The following is a 21,384-nucleotide window of genomic DNA, read 5'->3' on the forward strand; positions in this document are numbered from 1 at the left end:
CAAGATGAAGCTCGATATATGATATGTTTGTTTCCATTTCATATATATATGATATGTAATATATATTTCATAAACCTTATTTTCCATAAAACAGATTATATCATAAGAAACTAAAATCCATGTAGCAATTTGGTAGGCTACCATCCCACTCAACAAATATATTACACAATGTGAGAACCAGCTGCTTTCAGAGAATGCATGACCTAACTTGCCATATATATATACCCTCATTTTTACACTATATTGCATGTATCCATATTTACTCACATGCTGTGAGTGGCCGACTTGACTTCCTTCTATTGGAGGGTCATGATTTTGTGGGAATTATTTTATGGAGCATTAAAAATAATTATTTTGCTCCCTCAATCGACATGCTGCATAACTAAAGGATTAAACCCATAGCTTTGTGTTAGTGCCTACTGAAACTCTATCAATCACTCAACATTTTGCATAGCATTTTCTCAACAAATCAGTTTACATCCCAAAGCTGTCCAAACTGTTATATATATAGGTATATATAGGTATATATATACCTTTCCATATATATATAACTGTATGCATATTGGATAATGTTAGAAAATTACATCCAGGTTATATGACTGCAACAGTAGGTCGGATGTTCATGTATTTATCCTGCCCACTACTCATTATACAGCAGGAGATTTTTGTCTTTACCCTTAAAGCCTACCTATGTACAAAACTGAGACTCATAAATTTACACAAATGAACTCTAAAATCTGGATTGTAGAGTGTTGTAGTGAACTGAAATATTTTTAAGAAAAGCTGGTTGTGTTCCTAATTTATAAAGTATTCATCCCCATCAGTCTTCCAACATGAGCTTACCAACCAAGTTGAATTTCCGCTTTGTACCATATTTATACCACTCTTTATAACCCCACAGTTTATATTTTCAGCTTTCCGTTATACTACCCCATGCTAATGCATTATATCCCATATACTATCCATCTACAGTGACTAGCATCAACTCTATCAAGTCATTCATATGCAGTCTTAGCATGCTATTTTGCCAACATGTTCATGCCAGGGAAGTACAAGCCATGTACAAAATATTGTCACTAAGTCAGTTACACAAATTACACATTTCCTCCAAAAAATGATTTGACCTGAATTACATAATTTTCTACAACTACAAACACTCATTCACCCCCTTGCTGGTACTTCAAAGAAGATCCAACCTCATCTCACAGCATCAACCTCCTTCCATCAACAGTCGAGCACTGGTGTACAGAGCTGAAGGGTTACGCTTGAAGGTGCAACCACCTAATCTGCACACAATGTTAAATTCCACAATGAGTATCTCTTGAGTACCATAGGAAAGCTAACAAATATACTTAAACTTATTAAGTATAAACCTCCACCCAAAATAGGTACGAACTACATTCCTTGTAATATGCAGCTAGGTAGGTTATACCCACATGTATAATGTCCTAAATGTAATCTTCAGCTGTATCTCTAGCCTTTTATGCACATTATTTACTAGCTGCACCAGCTTGTAACCTTTAGTCTAGGCTAACAAACTTTTTGCCCATTGTTTGTGGGAATTATAATGATAACGCCATAGACTTGATAATTATCTACGTTTTATTCTTATTCCTATTTTACATACAAATCTTCAACTACGATCACGCCCAATTGAGTTCCAATTGGGCGTGATCATAGACCTATGTACAAGTAGCCAACTTTTACATTCCCTAAACATGTAAACCTTTTGTGTATCACTTTAACTAATAAAGTTAAAATACCGGGTTGTGAAATGCATAGCATATAGTTCGATATTTGTATGCAATTTTAAAAAACTAACAAATATGGATTACCGTCATCATCATCTGTCCCCCCATTTAGATGATACACGGTCTCGCTATTAGAGTTATCGTTGGCACTTAGGTCCTCCATTCCCATGTCTTCACGAATTGGGCTATGGTCAATGAAGACATCATCTTCAACTGGTTAGGACGGTTGTGCACGCGAGAGGTGTTCTACGTCTACAGGCAAATTATCTTCATAAACTCGGTTCAAGGGATCAAGATGGCTTCATCAACATCGAGGATAGGGGGATAGTTGGAGTGAACATTGTGCTCCTCATCTTCAAAATCACCCCCTGATGAATCATCATCATCTGGGGCCACAACTACAGGAGGGATGTTGTAAACATTCCTACTTGTAACCTTTTGGACTACCTGTCAACTTCCACCCAAAATTGGATCAGGCAAATAAAAGACTTGGGTCGCTTGGCTTGCAAGGGCGAACGGCTCATCTTTATACCATTGCCCACCAGTATTCACTAAAGTTAGATGGTCCCTTACACGTATCCCCCTTCTCGGGTCCCCAACATCATACCAAGTGCATTGAAATAGATAAACCTTACGCCAACCCATGTAGCGTATTTCTATAATATCATGCAAAAAACCGTAGAATTCAACTGGGGACCCCTATTGCTCGCCATGAACAACAACCCCACAGTTTTGAGTGCGCCGATGCCTTTCACGCTCTTGACTATGAAATCGAACACCATTCATTATGCATCTGGCATAAGACGCTACACACAGATCTGGACCACATGCTAATGCATATATCTCATCGGTTACCTCAGTTGGGCTAACTGCACGCAGCTCTCGAATCTACCACAGAAAAGAGCCAAAAAAGATCAGATTATTAATGTAATAGACTATAATTTTTAAGTTCATTTAGTGTAACAAAATGTATTAGGAATATATGCATTATCTTACGTGTGATATAAACCACGATGGAAACTGACTCTGGTGCCTACGGTCGATGTTATCAGGGTCCTCTTCTTTCATCTTATTATAGTGCTCCCTGCTAATACAAGGTAATGGTTACAAGGCATGGGCAGATTATATATAAATAAACGCTGAACTTAACAATTTGAGCATGATGTACTTACTCAATGTATTGATCAACCTCTGGGCAATTCTTAAGTACATACCATCGGGCCTTTACCATTAGTGAGTCGGCTAATATGTGCGAGTGCGGTGTCCCCAATGGTCTAACCTTTTGTGAGAAAACAGATAAACTATTTATATTTCCCGCCTCAACTGAACCAATAAGTACATCACTATTGCGTTCGTCTCGATTAAATTTCATTTCTATATCATAGAGGTACATTGAGCAACATGTTAGGCACTCGAGATGCACATATGCCTCAGTAATTGAGCCTTCAGGACGGGCTCTGTTGCAGACGTAACGCTTGAACTTCCCTAGATACCTCTCAAAGGCATACATCCATCTGTATTGCACGGGTCCTGCTAGTAGAGCCTCCTCTAGCAAGTGAATAGAAAGGTGCAGCATTATATCAAAAAAAGCTGGAGGGAATATCATTTCTAGTTTGCATAGAATGATGAGGATATTAGCTTTAAGACGATCCAATACTGATATGTTCAAAGTCTGGGAACATAACTCTTTGAAGAAGCCACTCAACTCTATCAATGCTTGACGCACATCGGCTCGTAAGAACCCACCAATCACAACCGACAGCAGTGCTTGCAAAAAGACATGATAGTCATGGCTCTTCATTCCACTGATCTTTCCGTCACTAGCATTTACACACCGGCCTATATTCGAGGCAAACCCATCAGGGAATTTAACTTTTGACAACCATGCACAAAAAGCCTTTCGCTCATTTCCATTTAACATGTAACAACCAAGGCCCATGGTTACACGATCGCCCTCATGTTGTAAGTGCAACTCTTTCCTTATTCCAAGGTTTGCCAAATCCCTACGCGCATTGGCAGAGTCCTTAGTTTTCCCTTCAATATTCAATAATGTTCCCAAGACGTTATCGCATATGTTTTTCTCAATATGCATAACATCCAGGTTATGTCTCAAACCCAAGGATAACCAATAGGGAAGTTCAAAAAATATGGATTTTTTTGTCCAATTTAGCTGATTGGGCGTTCGTTTCCTCTTTGAAGTAGATTTACCAAACTCAACATGTGATATCAGACTTAGTTGTTCAAGCAATTCCTCTCCATCGACTCTTGATGGTTGGAGTCTGTGCTCTTCAAATCCATTAAACGCATTTTTTTTTACGTCTCCATGTGTGCCCTTCGGGCAACCATCGTCGATGACCCATGTAGCAATGTTTGCGGCCATATACCAACCATTGTGAATTTGTGTCAGCTGTACAATATGGGCATGCAATCTTGCCTTTTGTGCTCCACCCGAAAAGATTGGTGTATGCAGGGAAGTCATTGATAGTCCAAAGTAGAGCTGCATGCAGTGTAAAGTTTTGCCCACTGTACGCATCATAGGTACGAACACCCTCTTCACATAACTCCTTCAACTCATCGATGAGAGGATGCAAGAACACATCAATATTATTACCTGGTGACTTAGGCCCAGGGATTAGCAACGACAACATGGTGTATGGATCTTTCATGCATGACCATGGGGGCAAGTTGTAAGGTGCAAGCAGTACGGGCCAAATGCTATATGGTCTACTCATGTTATTGAAAGGATTAAACCCATCACTGACCAAACCAAGTCTAACATTCCGAGGATCTTGGGAAAACATATGATGTTTGTTATCAAAATCCTTCCAAACCCTACAATCTGATGGATGTCGCATGCATGTCGATTGTCAACACGTCCTTCTACATGCCATCTCATGGCCTGGGCTATCTTCTTTGACATATATAACCTCTGTAACCGCGACTTTAGCAGAAAATATCGGAGAACTTTTTTCGATATCCTTCGAGCGGGACTTGTGCTTTGCTCCCACCTAGATGCTTGACATTTAGGGCATTCATTGTAGGTGGCATTTTCCTTCCAAAACAAAGCACAATCATTAGGGCACACATGTATCTTTTCGTAATTAAACCCCAAGCCACGCTCCAAGCGACGAGCATCGGCATATGAATCAGGGAACAGAGCTTCCGGAAATGCCTCTTGCAAAAGCTTTATGACCATATCGAAGCTCTTCACGGTCCAACTACCAATGCTCTTGATGTGAAGCAGCTTGACGATGAATGACAACTTCGAGAACTGCTTACATGACAGATAAAGTGGACGTCGTGCATCAGCGACCAACTCCTCGAAAGTAAAGTTTGTTTGAGAATTAGAGGTGGATGGATGATCATCCACGTTTACATCTCCGTCCCTTTGCTAGTGACTTCCCATATACGAGCCATGACGAATGTCATCTAACATCTCGTCCAGATCATCTGGATATTCACCGAAATCGAAGGTGTCATCTTGTTCTTCATCAGACAAAGGAGTGGAAAGGAAAGGATCATCTTCTCCATGGAATATCCAGCATTGATAAGTTGGATCAAACCCTTTAAGGAACAAATGATCTTCGATAGTACGAATGGAGTGGAAAGCTCTATTACGACATCTTCTACATGGACATCAAATCTGATCAGTGGTTGGAGTGTGTGCTACGACCATAGTAAGGAATTGTCTAACACCTTCTTCATACTCACGGGAATGCAATCTATCATCAATATGGATCCAAGCCTTATCCATCTTATGCAGCTGACCAGGAAGTAGAAAAAAGTGGAGTTAGGTGCATTGAAGATTGTAGTGGAATAACTAGATTACGAAACATATTATAGTTACTAGTTTGCCTACTCGGAGACTAGTAACGTTTTTGGCACGCAACAAGTTGGAGCTAAATATCCAACTACAACCATGCTACTAGTTATTTTCAATTTTCAGTATAAGGTCACAGAACAAAGAGGCTAATCATGCCATAGATTAGGCCGACATCCGGCATGGAGGGAAGGGAACATGGGAAGAAGAAGATACCGTAGAACAATAGTCAAGTCTAACACTGCATGAACTAAAATTTAAAAGTTGTATAATGCTAAGTGCTGGAATTTTGAGGATAAAAGACTTCAAATACTGATAAAAATTTGGGTTGGTAGGACAACGTGATAGGACACACGTAGCTTCAATACATAATGCCTATAAGTAGAGTATAGGCATTACACCAACTAACTGTGCACTTCCTATAACACGGAAGGCCTATGTGTATGATTATCACCAACAATACACATAGGCCTTTCTATTAATGAGTAAGATTTAATTTGAAATCCTAAATGGCTAAACAAATTAAACCATCTAGTTTAACCAATATTCAGTTATACAGGAGGGCAGGAAATGATAGTAAACATATGTCCTCCAACTAGATGTCTTCAAATCCACCCAATAAAAAATTAAACGAAGGCTCTTCAAGATCAAGTCAAGCCAAGAAGAGCACAACAAAGAAACAGAATACATAATATAACATAGGTAACACAAATAAGTTTCATGAAAAAATGAAATGCCAAAGAAGCCCCTCACCCAAAACCTCAAAAGAAAACACAAAAAATTTCCCATGGTTGTTACAACAGGATGTTTAAACAGCCATATATAATTGCTTAATTATATATATATATATATTATGATTTAAAACAACTACACATGGAACAAGGAACAAAACAGTTAAACAGATAGGCTAAATTAACAAAACTGATGGGTGAAAAAATCACTCAAAATAAGATACAAGTATGTAAGCATAAACAGATATGAGCAAAGAACTTCCAGTTTTTTGTGGCGGTTATATTATATACTTTCAAAATGTACAAATGATAGTAAAACCATACCATATCATATGCCTAGACTGCAGGGAGGTTTAGTAAACTTGTTTACTCCATTTTTGAGCACTGGTGTGAAATATACAGGTTGTTGCAGTAGGAATGCACTTGAAAATTGTTGCTCAAAATGATCAAATAAAACAGATAACTAAAGATACGACTAATTACCTTTTGCCCAATAGTAAGTTGAAAACCTCTCCACAGCAGAAATATGAATACAATTTGAAATCAGTATACAGGATAATTATTTCTTTTGGGATGTTCGAGATAAGATAAACATACAACATATATATAAGGAGGCCATGGAATATGGTAAAAATGCTAGGACAACCAGCTCAATAGGTTCAATCATCAGATAGCATGTATGTAACTATATGCAAAAAATGGCCAATGCAGTTTCATACTTGAAGAAGCATTTTAAGGCTTCTTCAAGAGGATCTTGCGGTAAGAACATGTTTGCTGATTGGGACAAAGTGGACTGATATGGTCAATGTTAGCATGTCTCTGGGTATAGATATGCTATTGAAAATGGTCGGGTAACTTAGGTAATTTGACCCAAATATAAATGATTAGGCTTGGTTATACTTATTTTACCTTTCAAATGAGTTTATAGCATCCTGAGTTTTGGTCAGTATATGCCACCAGTCACTAATTCTCTATTTGTGATCTTCCTAGGCTTTCAAGTATACTCTATCCTTAGGATTGATAATTTGTCCCAGATTTTAATGTAAATTATGCTAAACATTGGATGCCCAACAATGTTTAGCTTGGGAAATAGCTTGTGCATGCCCTTGCACAATAACTTGAATGTTGGGGATTTTTTCTACCTTGTTTTGCTGTCAATACCATGTACCAGCATATTTCTAAAGGGAATTAAAATCAACACGAGATACTAGTCAATTCTCAAACTTTATGGTTAACTGGTTTCTGGTACAATAAAGTCACATACCAACAAATTGGCTATGAGTTGAATGAGCTACAGATTATGGTGGAAGGTTTGGTTAGAGCATGAAATAGTAATAATGAAAAGTTTCTGCAGTGTCTCGTATGGTTGAGGAAAAAAGTAGTGCTCTTTATGACATTTTTATTCCAGCTTTATCCCGAAGCTGACACTATGAAGTAATGGGGCTGTTTGTATTAATAAACAAACACATTAATAAATTATACAGTTTAAAACAAGGGGTTTCAATTAAATCATAAATTTTCAATATATACTACTGTTTAAATGAGTTAACCTACAGTTTTTCTGATCGAATTAAGCTTCCGGGCTCGACAAAAAACAATTTCACACACACACACAGACACGTATATATATATTAATCATAAATATGTTCAACTCAGTTCATCATGTATGCGCATGTCTATAATATATATATTTATATATATTGGCATATTATAGCTAGGAAGCATGCATGGGATTGTCATAGGTTGCAATATATGTGGCAAAAGATAAGGATATTGAAAGTAGTTTGGCTACAAGTGGTTGTCATCTTGTGCAAGTAATCTTGGATGCTTTTGCGGTGGAAAAAGTAATCCAAACCCTGCTGCATGTTGTTTCAGGTTTGGATTTCAGGACCTTATTTCTAGTAATTTTAAGAGACCCTAATTATGATATTGATTGTCGATGTTCTTGATGTCATATTGCACAAATATGACTTGAACCACGTCTTATTGAAAGTATCATGAGTTTAAGTCGGTCATAAATTGTCATTTGTCTATAAGCCTGATAGAAAATGAGTAAATTTGAGGTGATAATTAGCATCACTTGAATTTTGGTAAGGTAGAACATCTACTGGCTTTTAACCCACTTGGTTTACCGTGTGTGTCACGCTAGCATGTATATATATGGTGGCATGCATCATATCCCAAATCACTAGCTTGCACAACACAAAATTAAGAATGATCATATAAAGTTAATATTTCTAGTGTTTTGACCCTTGGCTAAAGTGCAGAAAAAGAGTGTAGATATGCTTTTGACCCATATATATGTTATCCTTGCCCAACCTTTGTTTGGATAGTTTTTCTGTTCTTTTCCTTTTTGGGAGAAACTGGTTGCTTTTTCTACTGGCAGTTTTATGGTTGCAGCCTCACAGGGTCAGACAAAGTCTAGTGCTATCCATTAAGATTTTTGGAATTCATGAATACAATAAAGATTGCACCGAAAATACACACAATACTTAATTAATACATGAATAGAGGTTGGGAAATTACTCCAAAAATGTTATGTACATGAGCAGACAGTACAAAAAGACCCAAAAATAATTAAATATGGTTAAAAAAACTTCAATCCAACATATCAGAGAATATATCGCTGAATAAGTGTAATTGTATATTTTGATTGATGGAGCCACCAAATGCAATTCGGCCCGCATTTTCCTTTGATCATCCCCTACACTTAAGCTCAAATTTATGTTTATTTTATTTTTTATAGTTTACCCACCAACAGCTGATTATCGGCACATATCCATCCTAATAATTTATCATGTACTATTTATAAACACTATCATTCTTGATTCACAGTGCCTATTACATTACACAGATTTAATCACAAAATATAGAAATTGCAAAATGCCAGAAATCATAAACATGCATATATATGTTATGACCCCTTCTAGAGAAGGGTTTGGAAAAGGCAGGGAATGGGGGGAAACTCTAAATGCAGTGTAAGAAGCCATTAGTTGGAGTGGAGTGCACCGTTTCAATAATCTAGCCATTCTCGCAGCGTTTGGAGGAGTCTTTTTAGTATTTTCAAGTGCTGTCGTATAAGTATTGAAAACTTTTATTTATGCTTGTCATTATTTCTATTTCTTGTCGTCAAGTCATTGTCTTATTTCCTTTAAGTAAGCATTCGGTTATTTCTACTTTACACGTGTTGCAAGTTTAATAGTAAGTTAGTTATCCCTGTGTGGATATGAAGTGAAGCAGGGCATTGAGGAAGGTATTGATGAATATTCTATAAGAAAGAACTTAGTGAATTTTGGAGGTTGGGTCCCTCCAAGAACCCGTTGCAATCCAGTAGCTCTTCTAAGCATTTTATCATATAGCTTGAGTGCAATTCCATCTTTTCAAATACAAGTTTTCATTACAATACATTTCACTTCCTTTTTACATTCCATTATCACAACATAACCATAACAATATATATATATAACAAATTTATTTTACACAATCATAACATTCATAGAGAAAGAAAACGAAGGGAGAATAGAGAGAGGCTTACCGTGGCAAACGAGCATCCGAGAGACTCACACACTGCGGCCTGACAAACTGGGTTCTGGAGGCTAGGGCAAATCGTGGGAGATTGCCCCCCAAATGGCTGAGTCGGTGAGCTTCAGGATGGTCGAAAAAATTTTCGGGGATTAATCTGAGCACGGAAGATGGGAATCCAAACGAATTTCAACACCTCATGCTAAATCAGTGACATCTGCTTATCCGAAGTTTGGGGGAGGGGGCTGGGGAAGGGGGTAAACGGCTGGGTAAGAAACGAAACAAGAAAGGCAAAAAAAAAAAAAAATAGAATCGCGTGTAAAGTTTTATACCCTTTAGTTTTGCGGCAACATCTACTCGTGGGAAAAACCAATAATTACTCGTGGCAAATGCCATTTACTCACGTGGTCATGTGCCTATTTGGCTTGCAAAATAGCGATGATGTTTATCTGGTGGGAAAACGAATATTTCTGTGGCAAAAAGTTATAAGTCATGACGAATATTAATTATTGGATTCTTTTTCCTGTTAAAAGAAATTGGTGGCATTAAATGGCGTAATTCTTGGCAAAATATGTTATTGCCAGTAAACTATTTGTCACCGTTTTCATCTCATGGTAAATGACATGTTTCGCTCCCACGGCTTGCAATATAGTTTTATATACAATGTAAAATAATTCAGACCTATACACATAACATAAAATATATAAGCCAAATAAAAATTAAAAATATGAAAAAAATTGGTTTAAAATATTTCCAAGATAGTTTTTAGAATAAAATGAAATTATGTGTTTTAAATGATGAACAATAAAAAGAATTTGCTTACATGGTAAAAATCAAAGTAAAAGAAAATGAGAGAGTAAATGAAATATAAATAATAATAATAAATTTTATAGGATGAACAGTGCCCGCTACATGCAGCAGGTTACTATAGCTAATTGTATTTTACATTTCCGTTTACATAATCAGATGGAACCCCATTTTAGAGTAATTTTTTAAATAATTTACACTTTTTGTATAATACATAAGCCATTGAAAATGCTCTAATTATAAGCCATTGAAAATGCTCTAATTAGAAATGCGGATAATCTTTTAGACAATGAAAAATGATATATGCATCTAATCATTCCAATATAAGTTGTCGAAGTCGGAGTTGGGACATTGGAGTCGTAGAGAGAAATCACCACAAAAAAAAAAAAAAAAAAAACGAGAGAGAATCAATCCAAATGCAAATCTCTAATTGCCAAAATCACCCGCAAACAAAAACCAAACCAAATCAAATTGGAAAAATCACCCACATCAGGAAATTATTTGCACAAATCAAGCTACAAAGAATTGAGAAAGAGCGGTTGAATCTCGAAGAACCTGCACGGTACCGACAACAAGGAAGAACATGCATATGACGTCCTTATAACAACAAAAGACTTGGACTGAAATATGAATTTTGACGGAGAAGGGACAACGGAGAAGATGAAGCATTTGAAACCAGCCAAGACGAAAAGGGACGATGGAGAAGATGAAGAGTATGGCATTTGACTTAGTCTAATAAAAGAATGTGGAGGTGATGATGGAGTGGCAGAATGAGTGGGGGCACTAGACAGAGAAGAGAGAAAATGTGTAGGTTAGAGTTTTATTCTTTGAAAGAGATGAATATAAACCTTATTAAAAACGACGTCATTTACGGTTTTTTTTTTAATATAAAAAAATTGTAAAACACAAAACTGGGCCTAGAGGGACTCGAATGCAGGTTCTTTGAGAACCAAAACCCTATCTCAACCATTAGGTCACTTGGCTATCTGATGTAAATTACAATATGTAATAAGTAAGGTATAAATAGTCAGAGTTCGGAGTTAGAGTTGAAGCCAACAAGGCCTCTAGACTCTGACTCCAACTCCAACGAGGAGACTCCAATTCCGATTTCAAAAATCTCAGAGGTTCATCAGAGCTTGAACAGAGTTGGAGTAGACGGAGTTTTTGCCCACCCCTATAATTAGCTAGACTATCTCAACATACTAATTATTCCAACCATTTTTTGGGTAGTGGCCACCATCTGGAGAAGTGGCTACCCAAAAAAGCTTTGATTCTGGAATGGTCATTGGTCTTAATGACAATAGCTATTTATTTAATCTGGCACAAGAAGGGTTAGATCTAGCGAGATCTAGTGCCATCTTGGGTAGGGTGGTCTGCCTACAAACCACTAGCATACGAGAAATCTCGAAAAACAATCAAGTCGACCTTTGCTAATTAAAAAGTTGGCTTCCCTCCACTGGCCTCCCTTCAATGACCTCTCTCCCTTCCCCTCTCGGTATCTCTCTCTATTTCACTCTTTCTCTCTCCGTTTCTCTCCTTCATCCAGAGCCACCACAAAGCTTCTAAGTTTTGTTTTGCTTGTTTATTTTATTGTCATTTGTTCTGCTTGTTTAATTTCTTATGGGATTGCAAACTTGTCTTATACAATGGTATGCCCGACAGCTTCTGTGACAAACTATGGTAAATATATTTTAGGACCTAAACACTAAGATCTTGGAACCATAATGGGATCTGTGCATTTCTCTTGAATCAATGAAAAGATATTTCTGCTGTATTATTTCCTTCACCTCTACATGGTTGTTTGGTTGCTTTCAAAATCATGTATCATCTCTGCACCCCATATTGGTTCCCAGGTTATGATTTTCTTTTTCAAATGATCAGATCAAGCTTCTTTTTTATGTCACTTTTTCCTTCAATTCACCATTTCATGTTTAGTATTGGTTGGATTCTACCTCTTTTTGTATGTTTCTCTTGAGTTTAATTTGCTTTTGGTGTTCTCTATTAGTGGCCAATTCGGATATCAATTCTAATGAGTATTCAAATCCCTACCTAGATAATGTGGACTTATGGTAGGTCCCAACATAGAGAATATAAACACTAAGACAAAATTGTCCTCTTCGGGGGAGAACGTACCACACTTTTGAGTGCAAATAGTTGATGATTCATTAATGAAAACAATGGCTACTTAAATAAGCAAAGCCAAGCACCACAAACCGAAATATAAGGGAAACTGCAACTAACAAATAAAACTTAACAAATGTAAAACAGAATGCAAATAACAGAGTATAATTAATGGAAGATAAATAACGTAAAACTCGCAACACTTCATTCCACTTTTGCACGTTGAGCTATGACCCAGTCCTGCATGCAACTCACATCCCCAAATATTTGGGATTTGGTTTACGCCCCCTCTCAGATTGTCGTGGCTTGACAATCCCTCCCCCATCAAGCAGAACCTTGTCCCCAAGGTCCATATGGGGAAATTGCTCAATCAACAACTGAGTTGTTTCCCACGTTGCCTCTTCTGCTGGTAAACGCTTCCACTGAACCAAGCTCTCTTCTTCAAACTCATTTCCTCATTTGACCTAGCGAGTGTCCAAAATTTGTTGAGGTTCCAGTATGATTATGCCTTCATCGTTCACTAGTGGCAGTTCCGTAGAAGGTACCACCAGATCTCCCACGAATGTTTTGAGCAGTGAGATGTGGAAGACTGGATGAATTCGCGCTCCTTCTGGTACGTGAAGCTTGTAAGCAACCGTTCCGATTTGTTGTACGACTGGGCAGGGCCCGTAAAAGCGACTAGCAAGCATTTGGTGGATACGTTTGAAAATCGATTGCTACCGATACGGGTGCAACTTGAGAAACACCATTTCACCCACTACGAAAGTCACATCCCTCCTGCTTTTATCCACTGTATGCTTCACACTATTAATGGAAAATTCCAAATTTGCTTTAAGTTGATGCAACAACTCATCTTTGGCTATGAGACTCTGGTCTACTTCATGTACCGAAGAATCATCGTTATGGTAATTGTGAAGGAGAGGAGGTAACCGACCATACAATGCCTGAAATGGAGTCATGCCTGTAGATGCATGGAATGTCGTATAATACCATAGCTCAACCCATGGAATATAAGTGCTCTACTTTTGCGGCCATTGATGGACAAAGTAGTGAAGATATTGTTCGACACATCGATTGACCACTTCTGCCCGTCCATTGGTTTGCGGATGATAGGCGGAGCTAAGTTTCAATTGAGTACCTGACATTTGAAAGAATTCCTGCCAAAATCAACTAATAAAAATTGTATCCCGATCGCTAATAATCAACTTCGAAAGACCATGCAACTTGATAACTCATTCAACAAATTTTTCAGCCACACTCTTAGCAGTAAATGGATGGGACAAAGTTAAGAAATGTGCAAATTTACTTAACTTGTCAATGACTACTAAGACTGTATCCTTGCCGTGGGAGGTTGGCAATCTTTCAACGAAGTCGAGAGTAATATCATCCCAAACTTGGTAGGGGATGGGTAATAGGTGCAGTACTCCAGTTGGGGAAAGTGTCTCAGATTTCATTTTTTGGCATACCCCATAGTGCTTGATGTACTCCTAGACGGATTGGTGCATTTTAGGCCAATAAAATTGCTGAGCTAGTAGTTTGAATGTCCGTAAGATGCCTAAGTGACCACCAATTTTGGTGTTGTGTGCCTCATGTAGTAGCTTAGCGCAGTGTCACACATGAAGGAATAACCACCCTTCCTTTAAATAACCAAAGTCCTTGGTGCTGAGAAGGACCTTCGGTTTGAGCCTTTGCCACCTGTTCTATAGACTGAATATAAGAATCCCCTTCATAAGCAGCTTTAATCTCGCCCCACAAGGTAACAATGGCTGTGTGCAGATGATGCAATACTGGATTGTTTGGCTGGCGTGAAAGGGCATCTGCTACTGAGTTCTCTTGGCCTGGACGATAAATAATTTTGTAGTCGTAGCCCATTAATTTGGCTACCCACTTTTGCTACTCCGGCTTCGATACATGTTGATCCAAAAAATACTTCAAGCTATGCTGGTCGGTTTGAACAAAGAATTTCCTCCCCAATAAATAAGGTCACCACTTGCGTATGGCTTCTACAATTGCAAGCATGTCCTTGGCGTAGGTTGACCATGATTTTTTGGTAACTCCAAGTGCACAACTCATATAGGCAATGGGCTTGCTTTGCTGAGTTCGAACTGCGCCAATCCCATCTCCAGAGGCATCAGTCTCAATGGTGAAAGAGTCACTGAAGTTAGGAATAACCAAAGTGAGAGTGGTGGTCATTGCTCGCTTAAGAGCAAAGAAAGCTATTTCGGCCTCTTCATGCCAGCCGAACTTCCCCTTCTTAAGTAGGTTGGTGAGGGGTCGAGCGATAATGCCGTAATTTTGAACGAATTTCAGGTAATAACCTGTCAAGCCTAAAAACCCACGTAATTCAGAAATATTAGCAGGTCAGGGCCATGCGAGCATGGCTGCAATTTTTTGATCATCAACCTTCACTCCTTGCGGTGTGATGATAGGCCCCAAATACTCTTAACTCTTGCTGTCCGAAAACACACTTGCTTGCCTTAGCAAAAAACTTATGTTGTCTCAAAATTTCCAGAGTTTTTGCAACATGTGTCACATGCTTCTCCCAAGTGGAACTATATATGAGAATATCATGAAAAAAGACCAAAATGAACTTTTGAAGATGAGCCCATAATTCCTCGAGACCAAAAAAGACCAAAATTGCCTTAGCAAAAAACGTCCCCAGTTGATTGATTGTTTATCGAGCTTCATCAAAGTCTTCACAGCCTGATGGTCCGAAGGGAGCCCATAATTCCTCTTGGAATTTTTCCCATAAAGTCACATGTCCTTCTTACGATAACGTCTTACGAAGCCACTACCACCATTGGTTGGTCTCCCCTTCAAGGTGATAAGCAGCCATGGGAACATTTTGGTGTTCTATCGTGCCTTGGTATTCAAAGAATTGTTCCACACAGTTGAACCATTCGGTTGGGTCATCTCAGAAAAATCGTGGAAATTCTAGCCTTGCCGTTTTGGAAGAAACGATCTACCGACCCCCATTGTTGACGTCGCGGTGATGGTTGTCGTGGTTAGGATTCTCCTTGGTAGGATTCTCCTGGTTTGGGATCAATACACTCAAAAGTCGATTGATAGCTTCCACCATTTGCTGAAGTCCTTCGTGAACTACACCGAATCCAAATTCCAAGTGCTCAATACGTCCTTTGTTAGTACTCATTAGTAACCTGGCTTTGAGGCCAATGATAGGTCCCAACACAGAGAATATAAACACTAAGACAATTGTCCTCTTGGGGTAGAACGTACCACACTTTTGAATGCAAATACTTGATGATTCATTAATGAAAACAATGGCTGCTTAAATAAGCAAAGCCAAGCACCACAAACTGAAATATAAGGGAAACTGCAACTAACAAATAGAACTTAACAAATGTAAAAAAAAATGCAAATAACAAAGCATAATTAATGGAAGATAAATGACGTAAAACTCACAACACTTCATTCCACTTATGCAAGTTGAGCTATGACCCAGTCCTGCATGCAACTCACGTCCCCAAATATTTCGGATTCATTTTACGCCCCCTCTCAGATTGTCATGGCTTAACAACTTAAAGCCCCAGTTGGAGACTGAGGACTTGAAGCCTTGGTTGGAGAACCAGGTATCTAAGGTCAACACTATTTTAGGGTCTCAAGTAAAATCTGATTCTATTTCTATTGATTCTGTGTCAATTAATGAAAAGATTGAACTAAAGGATAATGTAATTACTGATCATGTCAAATTAGAACTAGATATTATTAAGCCTGAGATGGTGGAACCATCTTCCAGCAGTGTTGTCCTAGTTGGTGGTATGCTTTATTAATTGAATTGTAGGTAGATGGAAATGTGTAGAGGAATTTGTGGCATTGGTGCTAAGTAGTTAAGTGTAGTATTGAATTGACTAGTGAATATTGGAAACCACGCTAAGTGTGTTATGTATGTAGTGAATTTACAATCATGCTCTTCTTTTGTCTCTTTTTGCTTTTTGGTTGTCTTATTAAATTATTGGCATTGTAGTCTCTATTTTTTATTTTTTTTTCCTTCTTAGCACTTCAATAGTTTTTGCTATGACAAGCCTATATCAATTTGACATGTTTATATATATCCTCCCTCATTTTCTTGATTTTATTGACTTTGCTAACATTTCTTTCCATTACATGGTAATACCTGACCTTTTCTAGAATGTTATCAGTCACATTATGTAAAGAAATGCCCTTATTAATCTTATGCTCTGCATATGCAGAATTGGGACAGGTTATGAAAAGTGTAGGAAAGCAAGATGGATGATCATGGTTATGAAAACTTGGGATAATTGGTTAAAGTTTTCTGTATTATTTTTGTCTTAGATGGTACCTTTTTACCACCCCCCAGCTAATTATAGTCAGGTTACTTGGTTTCTTATCTCATATGCTAGAAACTTATGCTCCTTAGTCATATTTCCCAGTTGCAGTTCAATCTGAATTGGATAGAAAGCCTTTATGGAAAAGGATTATTACATTTTCTTCTTCTTCTTCTTCTTCTTCTTTTTTTTTTTTTTTTTTTTGAATTGGATTGAGAACTCCAAAGTGTTTGAGCCTAGTGTTATGGCTTGATTTTCTCTTACCTATCAAAAAACTTTTTGCTCAGCTTGATTGAGTTTTAATGACATTTGGTGTGTTTTCGAAAGCAAACCTCAACTTGAGTAATTGGATTTAGTGGGGTATTTTCATTTACAATGCAATCCTTATCTTTTGATCACTTTAATCAAGTTAAGTTTAGTTGGAAACATCAATCTGGATTTTGTATTTTGTGTCTAATCACAGTGATAATCACTACTTAATGCAATCTGCTATGCACATCATTTGAGATTTTACTTCACTGATTGATTTTTGTGGAGATTTTGTGGTGCAGTTTGTGGAGATTGTGTTGTTTTAATGATGGAGATTTAGTGTAGGGTTTTTAGTAGCATGAGCCAATTGGTTTTTGGTGCAGTTTTTAGTTATTGTTTCACAAACAAGGGATGGGGCAATGGTTCTGCCTCACTTAGGTGTGGAGTGGAGGCAGGTGGTTTTTAATGCTTGAATTTTTTTTATAACGATATTGCATATTCCCAAAGGTAAAATTATTCACTAGTGTTCTTACAAAAGCATTTCTTTGTTTTTTGCGTTTGCTGCTAATAGCTTGAAGGATAACATGTTGAAATTCAAACATCTGCATTTATCTGAACTCTTAAAGTGTCTTGACGTTCCTATTGAAATTCAGATTATCTTTCTGTGTTTAAAACTGAATTCAGGTTCATTTTTTTTCTCATTGTGTTAATCTTCAAATCTTGTCTTGTCTGGACAAGTTAAAGTAAATAGTGACTTACTCATAATAATATTGTATTCTTCTTAGATGTTGGAATTTTGAATTTGTTGATTCTAATCCTAACTATAATCCTAACTTATAGCTCTAATAAGGATGTCAAAATTAGTTTAAAAGCTATAATTGAAACACTTTAACCTCAGTGGTATTAATGATGACTTAAATTACCTCAGTGCATATTAGCCTAGTTTAAGGCTATATATATTGTGTCCAAGGTATTTTGAGTCAAAACTTATGATGTAATTTTGTTCATTGAACTCAAAATCTTGATTATCAAGAAGAGTTAATCATGCTAGACTTTGCTTGAATGATTTTTAGTTTCGTTAATTTGCTATGTAACAAGTTTTATGCCTTTATATGCTACTTTGCAATCAGGTTTGCTTGAAATGATTATGTTCTGGTACATGTTAGTGTTTTGAAAATTAGTGTTGAAAATTATTAGACTATTACTATGAATGTAGAGTACTCTTTACTTATATAAAAAAAATTTGAATGTAGGGTCCTTATATTAAAAAGCTCATATGTTACTATCATTGTCAATGCAGTGTTCTTTGGGTAGAAGATTAAAGACAATAATCATTGCAAATTCTTTATGTTGTATTATGTCTATATTTTGCAATCAATGCAATCTATATTTTGGATTATGTCTCTAATATGCGCTTCTTCTTTTTTCCTTCTCTTAAATTCTGATTTGAAATCTAGCATTGTCTAAGATGATAATATAATGTATGGTAGAAACAAGTATTTGTGAAGGTAGAAACAAGAGAAATTAGTTCAACCTACTGCTTGATGAGGTAGAATAAAATTCTTTGTTTTGGTTTAGGCAATTTGGGTTCTCTTATAGTTTCTGCTGTAGATTTAGCTCTAACTTTTCCTCTAATCAACTATGTTGAAATCTCCATTTTTTTGGTATGTCAAACTAAATCAGTGCGTGCATGAGTAACTCTATGTTTAAATCTCAATTTTTTTTGGTAAGTTTTATGGAACAATAATTCCATTTGCAATCTTCTCTAGAAATAGGCCATGGATTTAAGTCTATAGCTGACTAAGACTATCACAAATACCGACTTGTTAGCTTACTAACATTCTTAGCTATGAGAGATGAGAATCCCGGGATTGTACTGATACCTTACCTGGAAGCTCTATTTTGTTATTCAGTCAATTATGCTCATTTTGAACTTTTCCTATTTCTTGTAGTATAAACATAATTGAAGATGAACTGATAACTGCGGCATGATTTGCATGGAAATCTACCTGCAGTGTACTGAAATGAAGTAATTTACTATGTTCTAAGCTATTACAGTTTTAATATCAATGTCTTTATGTTGTATGTAATGAACACATGATTTGAAACTTTTGATTATTTAAGAACACGTCTCAAGATGTTTGCACATTGTTCCAATACTTTACATATTGCTCCTCTGATGATGTTTTCTATTATTTTGTTAAGGAAAAATCTACACAACCTCCCAACACTCTAACACCCTACATTTTTTTTAATTTTTATTATTTTATCTTTTATCAAATATTTAATATATAAATAATAAATAAAATAATTAAATTAATTTAAAAAGAATAAATTCAAAAAAAAATATTAAAAAATATTAAAAAATTGAAAAAAGGTGGGGTGTTGGGGTGTTGGGAGGTTGTGTAACAAAACCCTTTTGTTAAAAAAATTAGTGCAGTGGAGATTGGAAGGTTTTCTTAAATCTAGCTCATCTTATTTGTGTTCAATTTATTGTGTCCATGTACCCAAGGTAACTGTCAAAGGTTTTGAAATTTGTCAAGCTACACCAAAACTTAGTGAAGACAATGTTAAGCTGTGTTCATACAATGGAGATTACCCTCCTAAGATAGTTGCAAAGATACTTTGTTCCCCTTGTTTTTAACTTTTGAAGAAGTAACATTTGTTTAGATAATAATTAGGTAAAATTCAGATGAAAAAGTTAAAAATTTAAAATTAAATTTTATTTTTAAATAATATTTGAAAATAAATTACTAAAATTTTTGGAAATCTTATATCCCACTTTAGTCTAATTTTGCTGCTCCTAGCGACGTCTTCTTTGCTTGACGCAGTTACTTCTACCATTCGTATGTTTGCGTGCACACCGACCAACTCGGCCTGTGCCTGGGCTCGATCCGCAGTGACCCGGCTTCCATTATAGCAAAAACTGATTCGATCCAACATGAGTCGGGTCAACCCGTAATCTCTTGTACCTGAGCGCCCATTTCTCGGCAACCAAACATAAACTAGCATGGAAAATCACAGTGTGAAAGAAAATAACAAGCCAATTGAACATCGAATCAGCTATTTTTTATGTCTGTTTGATGCAGCGACTAAAACAAAAGAACAAGCCAACAGAAAAATCACAGTGTCAAAAAGAAATTGACCAAGCCTCAGCTTCGTTTCACCTTTTGCATTCACTGTTCTCCAGGCTTCACATCATTCTCTCTCAAAAGGGCTACAAAACCAAACAAAAGTGAAAAGAAAGTAAGACTCGCATAGATATTTGAGAGAGAAGGATGGGATTGGAAAGAAGTTTCCTGGATTAACAAAATTAATTGCAGCTAGGATCCCGGTGAGGTTTGAGATAAGCCGGTTCCAGCATTAAGCACCCATGTAAGAGAAAACAAAGGAAAATAAAAGCATCCCATAAAGAAAAATAAGAGCATTACGAGTACCTATGCCTTTCAAACCTCTTGAATCGAGAAATGGGGGAATCGAGAAATGGGGAAAAGAAATGGGTAGAAGGAGAGAAATATCAGCTAGAAGGATATGCTCCTTTTAAGACTTTCAAGTCTTTGCTTTGGGGGAATCAAGCATCTTGAATCCGTGAATGCCCTTCAAGACTTTCAAGTCATTGCTTTGGTAGTGTCCCAAATCTAAGCTTTCATGAAGGGGAATGGACTCAACAGAGGGAATGGCTAGGTTTCATCTGCAAGGCATAAAACGTGGGATTGTTTTTAAGAGACAGGTTATCAGCGGGTTGTATGGGTCATACGGGTCAAATTTGTGAATCAATTCAAACCGTGTTTTTCGGGTCGGGTCGGTTTATGGTTCACGGACGGGTCGGATCAAACGGTTTCCTGCACAGGCCTATTTGCCAACATCGATCTTAATTTGCTAGTTGTGGAAATTACACTCTCTCTCTCGCATATCCAAATGGGAAGAGGAATTCCATTCCCTACAGGCCTCAGGCTCCTCGTTGCTCTACGCCTACTCCATCAAATTTGCAGCGCCAAGGATACTCATTACTGCGCGCGCTCCCTCCTCTTGTGGCGATATTCGCAACATAAGTTATCCATTTTGATTGAAAGATG

General features: G+C 37.1%; 1 long non-coding RNA gene across 1 annotated transcript; it reads right to left on the reverse strand.

Moving 5' to 3' along the window:
• Positions 1-20,355: 20,355 nt before the first annotated feature.
• On the reverse strand, positions 20,356-20,993 carry LOC122314146. The gene is made up of 2 exons (XR_006243617.1): positions 20,746-20,993; positions 20,356-20,525 (listed from the first exon to the last, which is right to left on the reverse strand). It is a non-coding gene; the product is annotated as an uncharacterized LOC122314146 (long non-coding RNA).
• Positions 20,994-21,384: the final 391 nt, after the last annotated feature.

Source organism: Carya illinoinensis, chromosome 6 (genome assembly GCF_018687715.1).
Source record: "Carya illinoinensis cultivar Pawnee chromosome 6, C.illinoinensisPawnee_v1, whole genome shotgun sequence".
Taxonomy (NCBI): Eukaryota; Viridiplantae; Streptophyta; class Magnoliopsida; order Fagales; family Juglandaceae; genus Carya; species Carya illinoinensis.